The sequence below is a fragment of the Delphinus delphis genome, chromosome 12 (genome assembly GCF_949987515.2).
Source record: "Delphinus delphis chromosome 12, mDelDel1.2, whole genome shotgun sequence".
NCBI lineage: Eukaryota > Metazoa > Chordata > Mammalia > Artiodactyla > Delphinidae > Delphinus > Delphinus delphis.
In genome coordinates this window covers 23784335-23802448 of record NC_082694.2, presented here as the reverse complement: position 1 = coordinate 23802448, position 18114 = coordinate 23784335, and the positions used below count along the sequence as shown (strand labels likewise).

At 35.1% G+C, this 18114-nt stretch overlaps 1 protein-coding gene across 1 annotated transcript in view; it reads right to left on the bottom strand.

Moving 5' to 3' along the window:
• The window catches only part of LRRTM4 (leucine rich repeat transmembrane neuronal 4), an 850841-nt gene that overhangs the window by 733008 nt on the left and 99719 nt on the right, over positions 1-18114 (bottom strand). The gene's annotated exons all lie outside the window — the stretch shown is intronic.

Below are 18114 nucleotides of genomic sequence, written 5' to 3'. Positions count from 1 at the left end.
CTTGGAACCTTCTTAATATGTAAGAGGGATTTGTTGAAAAAATAATAGATAAATATTTTCAAATCATATACCACTACCTAATTCTACCTTCATGTATATTTTCCTTTTTCTTAAACTAAGACACTTAACAAGTTAAATATTTTCCCTTGGGAATACTCTTGCTAAACTGAAAAGAACCTGTACATATTTTCATGCATACGTTAATTCATGCAACAATACTCTATCACCTTAGAATACTGAGAAAATTCTCCTTTTTTGGTAGTTTGAATTTAAAATTCTTACAGCATTACAAGATAAATCCAGTTTTGAAGATGAATGATCCATATAAAACAGTTATGTAGTTGACCTGTTGACTTAACATATATTTCACCTTTTTTGGATATGTAATTTTTAGATTCCAAAACCAAAGCTCAGCTGAATGGATTAAATTCTTTGCCTATTGGCATATGAATCAATGTTACTAATATTTAACATCTTACATACCATATAATACTCAAAAAAAATGTTGAGGACTGTCATCAATTTGCCAACTTTTTCACTTGCCAACTATGGACATTAAAAATTCCCACATTACTTGTTCAATCATCATGTCATCAGCAAAAGAAGGATATATGTTAACACCAAAGAAAAAAAAAATCAAAGAACAGACTTTTCAATTAAATAAAATAATGTTTTATTAAACTGTGGTGTGCTCTTATTTTTATCATTTCATCTTGGCCTGTTAAAATTCCCATCAGGATACTGGCCCAGTTCATAATTTGACATATGGGAATCACTCACATAATGTAAGTGAGTAAAATATTTCTTTTTCCCATTCTTATGAATAATTCTAAGAAATTTTCTTCATTTTTGACAAATAGCTTCAAAATAATTTCCGTTATCTATTGGATAAGTGATAAAGCTGAGAAAAAAGGTTGAAGTTGGCTTGTGTATCATCAAAAGGAAACACAGGTAAGGCCTTTTATTATTAATGGAAGAATAAGAACAGTAAACAGTGGACAAAACTAATGCATGGTCTTAAGCAAAATTTCGTCATTGAGACTGTTAAAAAAGCAAATAAAGTTTAATTGTCTTGTGATTAATAGAATCACTTGAATGTGTTCAAACTCATCAGTGTTCCCCAAGATTCTGGTGTACTTTTAAGCACATAGTGTTATGCTTAACAAATAAATATTGATTGCTATGGATAAGGAGTAGACAGAATTAGGAGAAAAAGAACAGAACTAAATTAATGCTCTGCTGAGTGGGAAAAGTTAACAATGTAATTCCCCAGGCTTGACAGTAATTTTATTTAAAAATTTTTATAAATAACCTAAAAGTGGGAGTACACAGTAAATTATCCAAGCCCTCCTCAGCAAAGGAATGCTGAGCCAGTGGGAGTAAAATGCTCACGAATCTGTGTGGGGTAAGGCAAATGGCAATTGAGCTCCAATGTGGGCAAGTGTGAAGTAAAGCATTTAAAGAACAGTTCTAGATAAGGAATAATAGATTATGAGATACTGTTTATCGTCCAGGAAATTGATCTAAGCATTACAATATGTTTTCTCATTCAAAAAATTTTGCAAAAAATCACTCACCATGGACTCTTTAAATGTTGGCAATTCCTTAGAAGACCATAAGACTACATCTTTTCCTTCCTATACACTATCCAAGGTAATCTGCTTCCAAAACTGCCATACCTAATGGATATTTCTCAATCTTTTTTTTTTTCTTTAATGTTCTTTTTTTTTTTTGCCTGGCCAGCTTACTATTCCCCTTCTTGGTAACATGTTCTAACTTTCCTTAGGGGGAATCTTTTCTGTTCTTCACTCGGGTGTTTCCACATGATGTGAAGGTACATATGGCTTCAAAGGGGCAAGATCAGCTTATGACAATCAGCACATCTTGTACCTTGCCCATGGTTATCGGTTCAGGAAAGAGTAAGTAACCCCATCAGAGTAGAGGAGATATGAGATGTTTGGTGGAGCTTTGAGGGAAGAAAAACAACCTATATTTTCTAGGGTTCTGGTGACATGAAAATATGGATTCTAGACAGTAATTTTTGAGAGAAGCCTGAGGCTTATGGCAGCCCATTTTAAGGGGGTCAATGCAAAGGAAATACAGAAACTTGACTCTTTGGACCCCAAATAAATTTGTACCTGAAAATAACTCTATGTATCGTATAAGTGAAAAATTATTTCTTTTTACTTTTGAATTGTTTTTTTGTCACTTTCAGTGGAAATAAATGCTGATCAATATAGTACATATACTTACAGTACATATACTGGTATACACTGGTGACCTTTTTTTTTGTGGTATGTGGGCCTCTCACTGTTGTGGCCTCTCCGGTTGCAGAGCACAGGCTCCGGACGCACAGGCTCAGCGGCCATGGCTCACGGGCCTAGCCGCTCCGCGGCATGTGGGATCTTCCCGGACCGGGGCACGAACCCGTGTCCCCTGCATCGACAGGCAGACTCTCAACCACTGTGCCACCAGGGAAGCCCTACTGGCGACTTATTTGAAGTGCAATTGCAAACCTCACTTTTTGAAATCCAGCCATATTTCCAATTGAATGTCTATGTTTTTCTGGGTATTTCTTAGCAATGTTAGAAATTGCATATTCAAAACTGATCTCCTTACTTTGTCCCACAAAGTGTGTCATTTTTCTTACATTCTGTACTTTAGGAGGTAACATTAAGGTAATCATATACCTAATTGCCAAAACTTTCGGAGTCATTTTAGCTTTCTGCTTAATCTGACATCTACTGAATTATTAAATTGGAAGATTTTATTTTAATAATTACAACTTGTATACTTTTCATCTCTTCCTATTGTCACTACTTCCGTTCAGCTATTAGTATTCCTTGCCTCTCTCAATTGACCTTCCTTTCCATAATGCAGACCCATCCCTCTCAATATTAATTATTATTGTGATTTTGACAATACAATACTCTGTTACCTCTTCCTTATTTGAAATATTTCAATGGCTTTCCAGGATTTTGAAAATTAATTTAATAGTTTTGCCAAACACCTCAGTAGCTTTATCTTGAAGCCCTCTCTATTCTGTTCAAGTCTTGTGCCACATTCCTATGCATCACACTCCCTGGGCACACTGAACTGCTTGGAGTTTCTCAAACAAATCAAGCTTTCCTTTACAGTGTACTTTTGCAACTAAAACTTTTGTTTTATCCCCCAACATACCCACTTCTGGTGAGCACTTCTTCATCAAGCAGAACTCAGTTTTACTGAAGTTTTATATGGACTCCTTCTCTGGATTTCTGATGCTGTTAGATAGATTCTTCACTTCAGGATCTCCATACAATTTTGTAAAACCACTCTAGTTTTAGGATACTGTAGTGCAATGATTGAGTTTTTGTATAATTTTAGCAATACATAAACTGTATCTCATTCATTTTTACAGTACACTTCCATAGAGTGTTTACACATTGGCACAAGATTAATACATGGATGAATAAATGAATGGGCCTTGTCTTTTTCCAGCTAATCTTATCACTGTTATAGTAAATATTTCAATTAAAATTTTTATTTTAACTCAAAGTATAGGATCTCATGATAAAACAAATTTAGGGTCCAGAATACTTGCTTTTTCAGCTATACAGTACCTGTCTGCCTCTGAAAATAGTGGCAATGAAGACAAATGAAGCCGTGTACAAAATACTAAGTATCTTAGAATTGAAAAGGAAATATTATTAAATATTCATTAAATTTATATTTGGTTCAGATAAGGAAACATTCATTTTGCTTTAAAAAGTGTATTTAGCAATTTATATTTAGAATTCAAAGCAGTTCTGATGTTTTGAAATATTTGGTTAATGTTCTGCTTTTTCCTAGTTCATATTCTCCATTTATCTATCTAACTATCTATCCATCCATTTATCTATTTATTTATTTATGTTTGCAAATTCAAACCAAACATTATGTTGGGAGTTATATTAAATAAAAAGTTTAGTAATAAGTAATACAACATACTCATTTCTATCAAAAAACATTGTGCCACATTTTGTATGCATTTCTCCAAACTACCACTGCAAGATTCCAGTGGCAGATGAACTTTGCAATTTGCCTGTGAAAATTCCAAATACATTCAATGATGATAAGTTAATTCAAGGGAAGACTTTTTGTTTAATTGTTGTTACAAGGTAGGGTCAACTTGCAATTTGTCACTTACAGAAAGAATGGCTTGCAAAAACCTACTGTAACAATTTAATAATTCCAGTTTATTCCAGTGATATTTTAGAGCTCTGCAAAACATTGGACTTCAAAAATTGTAGCCATATGCTCCATATAAGGCTTTGAAATCCAGGTATCTTCTCGTACATTTTAAGTTTACATCTAAGATTTTTTTTCTTAAAATCATTGTGAAATATATATTTTTTGGCAAATTGTAAATGGTATATCCTTTAAAATATATTTTTGGTTAAACTTTCAAGGGACAGATTTATCTCATTCAACTTAGGGAAAATGTCTGCATTAATAAAATCCAGTCTTTTTTGTCAAATCATTCATCCAGATTACACAAATTCCTCTCAGAAAAAGTAAGACATTTTTAAAAAATAAAAATCAAAATATGGCTTATGTCCTTGTGGTAACCTTCTCACTATGAATTCTAATTCTTACATAGGTAGAGAGATAGAGAGATTAAGAGATAAATACATATTTGGCATATGAGTTTATGAGTATTTCCACACATACACATACCAAAGTAATATTGAAATTATTGGTAAGAAGTATTGAAAGAAGCAGATACTAATTTCATTCTAGAGATAAGCAAGAAGTATACAACTAGGATGAAATCAGACTCTGTCCCTTTCAATACTTATTAACACTTTCTTTGCTTTTCTCCTGGGATTACCCTTCAGAAACAAAGCATTTTCCAATTGCTTCTGGGCTTCATGCCCAGATTTTTAATAGCTATTTTCAGGGGAGAGATGGTAGCTGAGTGAAAGTTGTGTCTTTCTTCTGTAAAATGGGTAAGCAGTAACTGAGAAAGAGGAGGTGGGAAAAGAAAATCTGCAGTCAATAGACAGTTCTCAGGTGGTTCAGTTTTAGGAAATATTATATGTGGATCAGGAAATTAAATCCCTTAAATCTATTCATTCCTTTGGAATCCTTGAACCTTCCTCCTGCACCTTGAGAAAAGGCATTCAATCATTTGAAGACTGCTGCCCTGTAGAAGGACTCAGGCAGCCCTACCCTATCATTTCCTTAAGAAAGAAAGTTATGAGTGCAGTATGAGAAAAATAGAATGTGTTGAAAGCTATGATGTTATATTCTGAGATAATAAGAACTGGGAGAGATCAAACAGAATTAGCAATGACATCATAAAATCAAAACAGCTTGGGGATCCAAGAGGAAAATTACCTTCATTTCAACCTTGCACCAGTGTTAACAAATCTAAGAATGCCTAAATTTCTAAAAGTCAAACACTATACCTATAAAGTATTCTCACTATGAAGTAGAGTGTCTATGTAATAATGGGAGATTAAGTAATGATTATGTATAATTTTGATAACTTTATCCATTAAAAAAATTTTTATTTAAATATAGTTGCTTTACAATGTCATGTTAGTTTCAGGAGTACAGCACAGTGATTCATACATATATATGTATTCTTTTTCAGATTCTTTCCTCTTATAGGGTATTAAAAAATATTGAGTATAGTTCCCTGTGTTATACAGTAGGTCCTTTGTGGTTATCTATTTTATTTTATTATATTTTATTTATTTATTTTTCAACACATTTATTGGAGTATAATTGCTCTACAATGGTGCATTAGCTCCTGCTGTATAACAAAGTGAATCAGCCAGACGTATACACGAATCCCCATATCCCCTCCCTCCCACCCTCTCTATCTCACCCCTCTACGTGGTCACAAAGCACTGAGCTGTTCTCGCTGTGCTATGCAGCTGCTTCCCACCAGCCATCCATTCTACATTTGGTAGTGTTTATATGTCCATGCCACTCTCTCACTGTGTCCCAGGTTACCCTTCTCCCTCCCCGTGTCCTCAAGTCCATTCTCTACAGCAGTATCTTTATTCTATGCCTGCATCTTTATTCCTGCCCTGCCCATACATTCTTCAGAACCTTTTCTTTTTTTTTTTTTTTTTTAGATTCCATATATATGTGTTAGCATACGGTATTTGTTTTTCTCTTCCTGACTTACTTCATTCTGTATGACAGACTCTAGATCCATCCATCTCACTAAAAATAAGTCAACTTTGTTTCTTTTTAGGGCTGAGTAATATTCCATTTTATATATGTGCCACATCTTCTTTATCCATTCATCTGTCTATGGACACTTAGGTTGCTTCCATGTCCTGGCTATTGTAAATAGTGTTGCAATGAACATACATGACTCTTTGAATTATGATTTTCTCAGGGTATATGCCCAGTAGTGGGATTGATAGGGTGTATTGTAGTTCTATTTTTAGGTTTTAAGGAACCTCCATACTGTTCTCCATAGTGGCTGTATCAATTTACATTCCCACCAAGAGTGCAAGAGGGTTCCCTTTTCTCCACACCCTCTCCAGACTTATTTTTTGTAGAGTCTTTGATGTTGGCCATTCTGACTGGTGTGAGGTGATACCTCATAGTAGTTTTGATTTGCAATTCTCTAATGATTAGTGACATTGAGCATCCTTTCATGTGTTTGTTGGCAATCTATATATCTTCTTTGGAGAAATGTTTATTTAGGTCTTCTCCCCAATTTCGGATTGGGTTATTTGTTTTTATGATATTGAGCTGCATGAGCTGCTTGTATATTTTGGAGATTAATCCTTTGGCAGTTGCTTTGTTTGCAAATGTTTTCTCCCATTCTGAGGGCTGCCTTTCCATATTGTTTATGGTTTCCTTTGCTGTGAAAAAGCTTTTAATTTCATTAGGTCCCATTTGTTTATTTTTGTTTTTGTTTCCGTTTCTCTAGGAAGTGGGTCAAAAAAGATCTTGCCATGATTGATGTCATAGAGTGTTCTGCCTATGTTTTCCTCTAAGAGTTTTATAGTGTCTGGTCTTACATTTAGGTCTTTAATCCATTTTGAGTTTATTTTGTGTACGGTGTTAGGAAGTGTTCTAATTTCACTCTTTTACATGTAGCTATCCAGTTTTCCCAGCACCACTTATTGAAGAGGCAGTCTTTTCTCCATTGTACATTCTTGCCACCTTTATCAAAAATAAGGTGACCATATGTGCATAGGTTTATCTCTAGGCTTTCTATCCTATTCCATTGATCTATATTTCTGTTTTTCTGTCGGTACCATATTTTCTTGATTACTGTAGCTTTGTAGTGTAGTCTGAAGTCAGGGAGCCTGATTCCTGCAGCTCCATTTTTCTTTCTCAAGATTGCTTTGGCTATTCAGAGTCTTTTGTGTTTCCCTACAAATTGTGAAAATTTTTGTTCCAGTTCTTTGAAAAATGACATTGGTCATTTGATAGCAATTGCACTGAATCTGTAGATTGCTTTAGGTAGTATAGTCATTTTCACAATGTTGATTCTTCTAATCCAAGAACATGGTATATCTCTCCATCTGTTTGTATCATCTTCAAATTCTTTCATCAGTGTCTTATAGTTTTCTGCACACAGGTCTTTTGTATCCTTAGGTAGGTTTATTCCTAAGTATTTTATTATTTTTGTTACAATGGTAAATGGGAGTGTTTCCTTAATTTCTCTTTCAGATTTTTCATCATTAGTGTATAGGATTGCAAGAGATTTCTTTGCATTAATTTGATATCCTGCTACTTTACCAAATTTATTGATTAGATCTAGTACTTTTCTGGTAGCTTCTTTAAGATTCTCTATGTATAGTACCATGTTATCTCAAACAGTGACATCTTTACTTCTTCTTTTCTAATTTGGATTCCTTTTATTTCTTTTTCTTCTCTGATTGCTGTGGCTAAAACTTCCAAAACTATGTTGAATAATAGTGTGAGGGTGGACAACCTTGTCTTGTTCCTGATCTTAGAGGAAATGTTTTCAGTTTTCCACCATTGAGAGTGACCTTGGCTGTGGGTTTGTCATATATGGCCTTAATTATTTTGAGGTAAATTCCCTCTATGCCTACTTTCTGCAGGGTTTTTATCATCAATGGTTGTTAAATTTTGTCAAAAGCTTTTTCTGTGTCTATTGAGATGATCGTATGTTTTTTCTCCTTCAATTTGTTAATATGGTTTATCACATTGATTAATTTGCATATATTGAACAATCTTTGCATTCCTGGGGTAAACTGCACTTGATCATGGTGTATGATTTCTTTTAATGTGCTGTTGCATTCTGTCTGTTAGTATTTTGTTGAGGATTTTTGCATATATATCCATCAGTGATATTGGCCTGTAGTTTTCTTTCTTTGTGACATCTTTGGTTTTGTTATCAGGGTTTTGGTGGCCTCGTAGAATGAGTTTGGGAGTGTTCCTCCCTCTGCTATATTTGGAAGAGTTTGAGAAGGATAGGTGTTAGCTCTAATGTAAATGATTGACACAATTAGCCTGTGAAGCCATCTGGTCCTGGGCTTTTGTTTGCTGGAAGATTTTTAATCACATTTTCCATATCAGTGCTTGAGATTGGTCTGTCTATATTTTCTCTTTCTTCCTGGTTCAGTCTAGGAAGGTTGCACTTTTTTAAGAATTTGTCCATTTCTTCCTGGTTGTCTATTTTATTGGCATAGAGTTGTTTGTAGTAATCTTTCATGATCCTTTGTATTTCTGCAGTGTCAGTTGTTACTTCCCTTTTTCATTTCTAATTCTATTGATCTGAGTCTTCTCCCGTTTTTTCTTGATGAGTCTGGCTAATGGTTTATCAATTTTGTTTATCTTCTCAAAGAACCATCTTTTAGTTTCATTGATCTTTGTTATTGTTTCCTTCATTTCTTTTTCATTTATCTCTTGTTCTTTTTTTTTTTTTTTTTTTTTTGCGGTACATGGGCCTCGCACTGTTGTGGCCTCTCCTGTTGCCTAGCACAGGCTCTGGATGCGCAGGCTCAGCGGCCATGGCTCATGGGCCCAGCTGCTCCATGGCATGTGGGCTCTTCCCAGACCGGGGCACGAACCCATGGCCCTTGCATCGGCAGACAGACTCTCAACCACTGTGCTACGATGGAAGCCCTTCACTTATTTCTGATCTGATCTTTATGATTTCTTTCCTTCTGCTAACTTTGGAGGTTTTTTTGGTCTTCTTTCTCTAATACCATTAGCTTTAAGGTTATTTTGTTTGAGATTTTTCTTGTTTCTTGAGGTAGCATTGTATTGTTATAAACTTCCATCTTAGAACTGCTTTTACTGAGTCTCATAGGTTTTGCATCATCATGTTTTCATTGTCATTTGTTTCTAGGTATGTTTTGATTTCCCCTTTGATATCTTCAGTGATCTCTTGGTTATTTAGTAGTTTATTGTTTAGCCTCCATGTGTTTGTGTTTTTTACAGTTTCTTTCCTGTAATTGATATCTAGTCTTATAGCATTGTGATCAGAAAATACCTCATACAGTTTCAATTTTCTTAAATTTACCAAGGCTTGATTTGTGACCCAGGTTATGATCTATCCTGGAGAATGTTCCATGAGAACTTGAGAAGAAAGTATATTCTGTTATGTTGGATGGAATGTCCTATAAATATCAATAAGTCCATCTTGTTTAATGTGTTATTTAAAGCTTGTGTTTCCTTATTTATTTTCATTTTGGATGAAATGAAAGTGGGTTGTTAAAGTCCCCTAGTGTAATTGTGTTACTGTCGATTTCCCCTTTTATGGCTGTTAGCATTTGCCTTATGTATTGAGGTGCTCCTATGTTGGGTGCATAAATATTTACAATTGTTATACATCTTCTTTGATTGATCCCTTGATCATTATGTAGTGACCTTCTTTGTCTCCTGTAATAGTCTGTATTTTAATGTCTATTTTATCTGATATGAGAATTGATACTCCAGCTTTCTTTTGATTTCCGTTTGCATGGAATATCTTTTCCCATTCCCTCATTTTCAGTCTGTATGTGTCCCTAGGTCTGAAGTGTGTCTCTTGTAGACAGCATTTATACGGATTTTGTTTTTGTATCCATTCAGCCAGTCTATGTCTTTTGGTTGGAGCATTTAATCCATTTACATTTAAGGTAATTATCAATATGTATGTTCCTATTACTATTTTCTTAATTGTTTTGGGTTTGTGATCGTAGGTGTTTTCCTCCTTTTGTGTTTCCTGCCTAGAGAAATTCCTTTAGCATTTTTTATAAAGCTGGTTTGGTGGTGCTGAATTCTCTTAGCTTTTGCTTGTCTGAAAAGCTTTTTGATTTCTCCATCAAGTCTGAATGAGATACTTACTGGGGAGAGTAATCTTGGTCATAGGTTTTTCCCTTTCATCACTTTAAATATGTCCTGCCACTCCCTTCTGGCTTGCAGAGTTTCTGCTGAAAGATCAGCTGTTAACCTTATGGAAATTCCCTTGTAAGTTATTTGTTGCTTTTCCCTTTCTGTTTTTAATATTTTTTTCCTTGTATTTAATTTTGATAGTTTGATTAATATGTGGCTTGGAGTGTTTCTCTTTGGATTTATCCTGTATGGGACTTCATGTGTTTCCTGTACTTAATTGACTATTTCCTTTCCCATATTAGGGAAGTTTTCAACTATAATATCTTCAAATATTTTCTCAATCCTTTTCTGTTTCTCTTCTTCTTCTGGGACCCTTATAATTCGAATGTTGGTGTATTTAATGTTGTCCCAGAGGTATCTGAGACTGTCCTCAATTAATTTCATTCTTTTTTTTATTTTTTCTGTTCTGTGCTAGTTATTTCCACTATTTTATCTTCCAGGTTACTTATCCCTTTTTCTGCCTCAGTTATTCTGCTATTGATTCCTTCTATAGTATTTTAAATTTCATTTATTGTATTGTTCATCATTGTTTGTTGTTCTTTAGTTCTTCTAGGTCCCTGTGAAACGAGTTTTGTATTTTCTACATTCTATTTTGAAAAGTTTGTATCATCTTTACTATCATTACTCTGAATTCTTTTCAGGTAGACCACCTATTTCCTCTTCATGTGTTTGGTCTGGTGGGATTTTACCTTGATCCTTCATCTGCTGTGTATTTCTCTGTCTTCTCATTTTACTTAACTTACTGTGTTTGGGGTCTCCTGTTTGCAGGCTGCAAGTTCGTAGTTCCCATTGTTTTTGGTGTCTGCCCCCATCGGGTAAGGTTGGTTCAGTGGGTTATTTAGTCTTCCTGGTGGAGGGGACTGGTGCATGTGTTCTGGTGGATGAGACTGGATCTTGTCTTTCAGGAGGGCTTGATGTATTTGGTGGTGTGTTTTGGGGTATCTGTGAACTTAGAATGATTTTAGGCAGCCTCTCTGCTAATGGGTGGGCTTGTGTTCCTGTGCTGCTAGTTTTTTGGCATGGGGTGTCCAGCACTGGACCTTGCTTGTGGTTGAGTGGAGCAGGGTCTTAACGTTGAGATGGAGATCTCTGGGAGAGTCCCGTCAATTGATATTACATGGATCTGAGATGTCTCTGTTGGACAAGTGTCTGATTCCAGCTCTTCCACCTCAGAGGTTTAGGCCTGATAGCTGGCTGAGCACCAAGATCCTGTCAGTCACATGGCTGGAGAAGATGGGCTATGAGTTGGGTGTCAGCCACTGCCCTGTTTTAGCTTTGTCTCAGCTGTCTCCAAAGGTCACCCAGATACATTAGGTTATTCAGCCATTCCTCAGAACTTGCACATGCCTGTCTTGGATTTTTTGGTGTATTCCTGATACCCTTCATTGAAATACCTTGTGTTCATGGTGGTGGGATATATACTAATAGTGTTTGTTCTCTTCAGTTCAGAGACTGGGACAGTCTGAGCCTTCATGTGGCTAAGTCAGGAGCAGCTGGCCAATGGTCCCAAAGTTATAACATTTCAGATTACAAGAAGGCTTTCTGCAGTGCCCAAGCAGTAGTCCCAAGCAGCCACTCTGCTCAACTGAAGCATTCTGACTGGGGAGCTCGGTGAGACCCTCAGATGAGGATTTCTGCTGGCCCTAGAACTTGACTTGCCCACCCAGGCAAGGAGCTGAGGAGAGCATCTCCCAGCCCCATCTCACCAGTAAAGTGGACACCTGGAAGCTGAGCAGCCAACAGCACAGGAGCAGAGAGGTGGGTCTGGTTATCTATTTTGCATATAGTAAATTTACTTACCCATTCTTTTTTAAACTTATTTATTTATTTACTTTTGGCTGCATAGGGTCTTTGTTGCTGCATCAGGCTTTCTCTAGTTGCAGTGAGCTGGGGTTACTCTTCATTTTGGTGCATGAGCTTCTCATTGCGGTGACTTCTCTTGTTATAGAGCACAGGCTCTAGGGCATGTGGGCTTCAGTAGTTGCAGTACATGGTCTCAGTAGTTGTGGTCCATGGGCTTAGTTTCTCCGTGGCATGTGGGATCTTCCCGGACCGGTGCTCAAACCTGTGTTTCCTGCATTGGCAGGTGGATTCTTAACCACTGCATCACCAGGGAAGCTCTACTTACCCATTTTTAATTCCTTATTGCTGTAAGATCTTCAGCCACATTGCCATCAACTAAGGAAAGATATAGCAGACATTTTTTAAAAATTATTTATTTATTTTAACATCTTTATTGGAGTCTAATTGCCTTACAATGGTGTGTTAGTTTCTGCTGTATAACAAAGTGAATCAGCTATACATATACATACATCCCCATATCTCCTCCCTCTTGCATCATTAAAAAAAAAAAAAAAAAGAAGAAGGAGAAGAAGAATACTTGGCTTCTAGATTTTCAAAAGCTGAAGTCCTAACACAAACAACAGGAATGGTAGGAATTTTTTCAAGTCCCTGTGATGCTACAGAATAAGTAGATATACTTCTCTCTACCCACATTTGGACTGAGACATGGGGAGCATCAGAGAGAAGAACAAAATAATTAAGTCAACTTTGCAAAGCTTCCTGAGAAATGGCCTTCTACCTTGTGTTTCCACACTTGTCTGAACTTTATGAGAAGGAGAACAGTAGAATCCCTAGACAAGTTTTGGGATTCTAGAGCAGAGAATACCTTAGCTTGGTTTCATAGGCCTGCATGAGCATCATGTTCTAGAGTTCCCTCTACATGAATATTTTACTGTAGCAATAAAGTTACACATAATCATCTACTGTGTCTGGATGTGAGATTGCCCTACAGAGCTTCCCACGGAGCCAAAATGGTATAGGATAACATCCAAAAGTTCCCTATGGAGAACTCAGCGCTGCAGAGAATAACATGCTGGTCAGGGTGTTGAACAAGCAGAGTGAGGTGCGTAGATACGTTATCAGAGCCCAGATTTTTTAAAATGCTTTCCAAATGCTAGAGGGGTATATCACTTGCTGAATGGGGATAGGGAAAATAAGCAGCTACAAAAGATACCAAAATGGGTCAGCAGTCACCAAGAACTCAGCCACTTTTCATGGGCTTTGATGAAAGGTCAGAATGAGTCAAAAACACATGCAACTTTAGAAATAAAGGGAGAACACAATAACTCTTAATGTATTAAGAAACTAATGAATTATTTGAGTTTATCAACAATTGACTAATTTTTGTTTCACCATCAGGCTAAAAAGATCTGTTGGCAGAAATTAATTAGAGTCATGAAAAAAAAAGTTAAATTTTTTGCACACCACAATTGACATAGCTTCACAAATATCCTTACACAAAATTAACATAATTGTTGCCATTTATTGAGTGCTTGTTTTTTGCCTGCATTATTTTACCTTCACAACAACCCCACAACTTAGAAATAGTTACTACAGCATTACTATTTTAAAGGTAAATAAGGTTTAATGAGTTGCCCAAGGTTAGTAAGCAAAGAGGTGGTAGAACCAGGAATTAAACACAAGTATACTCATAACAACTCTACTTCTAAAAACCATACCATATATTTATAAGCAGAATTAAGTAGAGAGATACTGGTGAGTGCGTATATACACTGAAACTGAATTGAAGGTTTTGTTTACCTCTTACTTCAAGGGAACTGGTTCTCTAGTTTTAAGGATTCTCAACCTTGGTGCTAATTGAACTTTTGAGCCAAATATCTATTTATTGTGATAGGCTCTCCTGTGCCTGGTCGGGTGTTCAGCAGTATCCTTGAACTAGATGTTAGTAGAGCTTTCACCCACAGTTGGGACAACCAAAAATGTCTCCAGACATTGTTAAGTGTCCCCTAGGAGGCAAAATGTCTCCTAGTTGAGAACAACTGCTTTATATTTAAAGTGACTGAGGGGCCACTCAAATGACTTTTCCTTTACTAGCTGTCCTGATTCTAGTTTTGAGATTTCCTGTGACCTCACAATTTGAATACTAGTAATTAGAATAGTTGGGGACATTTCTACAATTCACAGAAAGAAATTACATCATACGATATGTTTTCAAGTTTTATTATTCAACCATTCTTTAATTAAATTGCTTTATTGCTCAGCTGAAAATTCTTAGGCAGGTCAATTACTTTATGTATAGCCTCTCATTTCTAAAATAAAGATCATAATATCAAATTTGTATAATAGTTTAGGAGGATAAAATGAAACAATAAACACAAAACTCATTTAACTATAACACCAGGAGATTAAAACCATATTTACCTTGACCATAAGCACAAGGGGAAAATAAATCAAGGACTAATGGAACTCTCAGAGAGATGTTTGACTCATGCCTTTACTCAGTTTTAATTCCTTTATTTCCACCACATGAAATTTTTCCTTAGATAGTTTTGACTCTCCATGTGTGAGGAAATATATGTAATTAGGAGAGACACTGATCATTTCAAACAAGATAAAGTGTTGTAGGAAAGTTATTAAAAGGAATACTAAAATTATTGAATTGTTCTTCACAGTGAAGAAACCATGCTGTGTATTTTTATGGGCTACCAGAAGAAAGAATGACCAGAGCAGGAATAAAATCTTTAATTGGCTATACAACATTTAATAAAGTCAAATAAGTTGCAAAGTGCTAAAGTTACAATACTGACCATGACACATACCCTGGCTCCCAGGTGATGTCACTGATTCTAGTGTAATGATAACTAGACTACTAAAAATAGGAAAAGTATCTGTCTTTGAAGATCGATGCTAAGGTTGTTAGATAATTATATAAAATCAATTATATTAATTATATATGTGTATAACATCACATATGTATAAATATAACTGATTTTACATAATTATATAATGCCCTAAAAAAGTAAAGTTAAAATTAGGAGTCACATCTTGACATTAGGAAGAATTAAGTTTAGGACCAATGGAAGAAAGATTCATTTACTGTAGAAATCACTACTTCCAGAAATGATATGCACATAACAAACAACAGATTCTAGAAAGCTTTAAATGGATTAAATGGGTAAGTCACAATATATAATCTTTAGATGATGAAATACAGTAGAAGAGAAAAGAAGTAAAAATGTTATGCCTTCAATCTTACAAAGACTTTATTTTCTGCTGCTAGTCCTATAATGATAATAATCAACTATTTTCTATATGTAACATACTTGTTATGAAGGTAATATTTTATTTGCATAGACAAATAATTCTGTCAATTCTTTCTCTAAACTCTTAAAATAGCAAACAAACTTAGTTTAAGGACTTGGACTTAATGTAATTTGCAATCAGTTCTTGGTACAACTACAACAAAGAGTATATTTTTATCAGCTGAGAATCCACACAAAGTATAGCAACTTAAATATTAATATAAATAATTGATCTATAACAATAACTTTTATGTGTCTGGGTGTATGATTGGAAAGACAATTCTAATTAACTGTTTCAGCAGTGATCTGATTAGAAACAACCCAGAGTATAATAACTTTGCTAAGAGTATAACTTTTATTAAGATGACCTTTCAACATTACTGGCCTGTTACATATCCAGTTGGCTAAATATGATGATTTTTATTAATTTTTGATCAAACAAGATGTTTAGGATAAAGAAGTCAGATACATCAATGATATTTTTAAACATGAAAGGTCAAGCTTATTAAATATGACCTTCTGAGCAAGCAAGCATGTTAAATGTAAAATATGCTTTGCCTTTCACAACAACTTCATATTATTCAGAAATTCAACCCTCTAATGAACTCCATTTGTTGACTCATGCAAGAAAACAAGGCGATTGTATTATTTCATCCCCACTGACTTTTTAAGCCATGGTGTTAGAGCTATTACACTCAATAATTGCAAAGAAATACATTAAAAAATAACCAGGTTGTTTTGAGGAAATTGGGGCACAACCTTTTCATATAAAAAGTGAAAACTCATTGAATTGGAAAAAGAATATTTCTATTAGGGACATTTAACTCACTAGATACATGTAAAACATCATCATTGTTTTTGTAAAGTTATCGAAGTGATTAAAAGTAACATAAAAAGTACATTCCAAAATTGACTGAGTCATGTTTGAAAGAAAACATAAGGCCAGAATATTTAATGAATCTCTACTTTAGACTTTTTTTTGTTTCTATAGACCAGTTAATATTATCTCATTCCCTTTTTGAATACTTTTGTCTTTTGAATATAATAATGAAATGAATAAGCACATATTTACTGAGCATTTATAATATACCAATTTCCTTTTAATTTCCTCCAAATAAGAACAGAATAGAAACTATGTTGGGATTATTAATCAGTTATAAAGAATTAACAGTGTACTGTAATTATAGCTACACTATATGCATAGCAACATTATTATCAAGTTGTTATGGAGACAAACTCTCATGACTGATGTCACAGTTATTGTATAAATGGCATCTTTCACTAAATTTCTTAAAATTCAGGAAAGCTAGCTAGATCACAAAAATGTAATGAATGTAATGAATATATTTTCTTATGTTTTATTTTATTTTATTTTTTTTGTAGTATGCGGGCCTCTCACTGTTGTAGCCTCTCCCGTTGTGGAGCACAGGCTCCAGACACGCAGTAGCCATGGCTCACGGGCCTAGCCACTCTGCGGCATGTGGGATCTTCCCGGACCGGGGCATGAACCCATGTCCCCTGCATTGGCAGGCAAACTCTCAACCACTGCACCACCAGGGAAGCCCAAGAAAAATAAGTAATATAAATATAAGCATTGTTCATAACCACAGCAGTGTCTCATAATACTTTACATAAAATATAATTGGATTCCTAACATAGACATTCAATATGAAATGGTTGATTGATTCATTTCTAAGTTAAATATCTTCACTAATAACAACAGCAGTATCAGACAACCAACATCAACAACAACAAGAACCTTACTGGGGCTGAATCCTATGAAAAACATTTTTAAAAAGTAATAAGTAGGTAGAAAGAAGAAGACTTGAACAAAGACACGTGGACAAGAACAGGATGTTCAGATCTCAGTCATAAGTGTTTAGTTTAAACAAATTAAATTAACTTGGGGGATATTATTTAAAGAGGTAAATAAGAGCTAATTGGATATTTCTAAAAAATAACTGGCATAACAAAATTCAGGGACTCTTTGTAATATGGTAATTAAGAAATTAAAGTTATTTCTTATTCAGGAAAAAGACAAGGATGCCCACTTACACCACTTTTAGTCAACATAGTTTTTAATTCATGGGTACCACTTTGTGGTCTCATGTCAGGCTTGAGAATAGAGACATCCCTTCAAATAATGGCAACTAATCTGGGAAAAATATTTTGAATGATTCATGATCCAGTACAATACAAGCCACCAAAAAGCTGCAGGCCACCTAAGAGGGTTAGAAATAAAAAAGTATAATGAAAATATCTGATATATTAGCATTGGGTTGTAAAAACAACTCAAGCTAACTGCTCAAGATATCGCCTGTTGCTAACAGAAGTGCTTGGTTACCCAGTAGCCAAAAAACCCTGACTTAGTATCTCAAATACTACCTACTGCCTGCCTATGAATGACACTACTTATTGCTTAACCTATGTGTGTCTAGACAACTTTCAATTACACTCAAACCAGTCAAATAAATGCAGCCCAATTGTACTTCAGTATGCTACAAAGCTACAGTCATTGAAACAGTATAGTATTGCCACAAAAAGACACATAGATTAATGGAACAGAATAGAGAGCCCAGAAATAAACCCACACATATATGGTCAATTAATTGATATCAACAGAACCAAGGATGTACAGTGAGAAAAGAACAGTCTCTTTGATAAA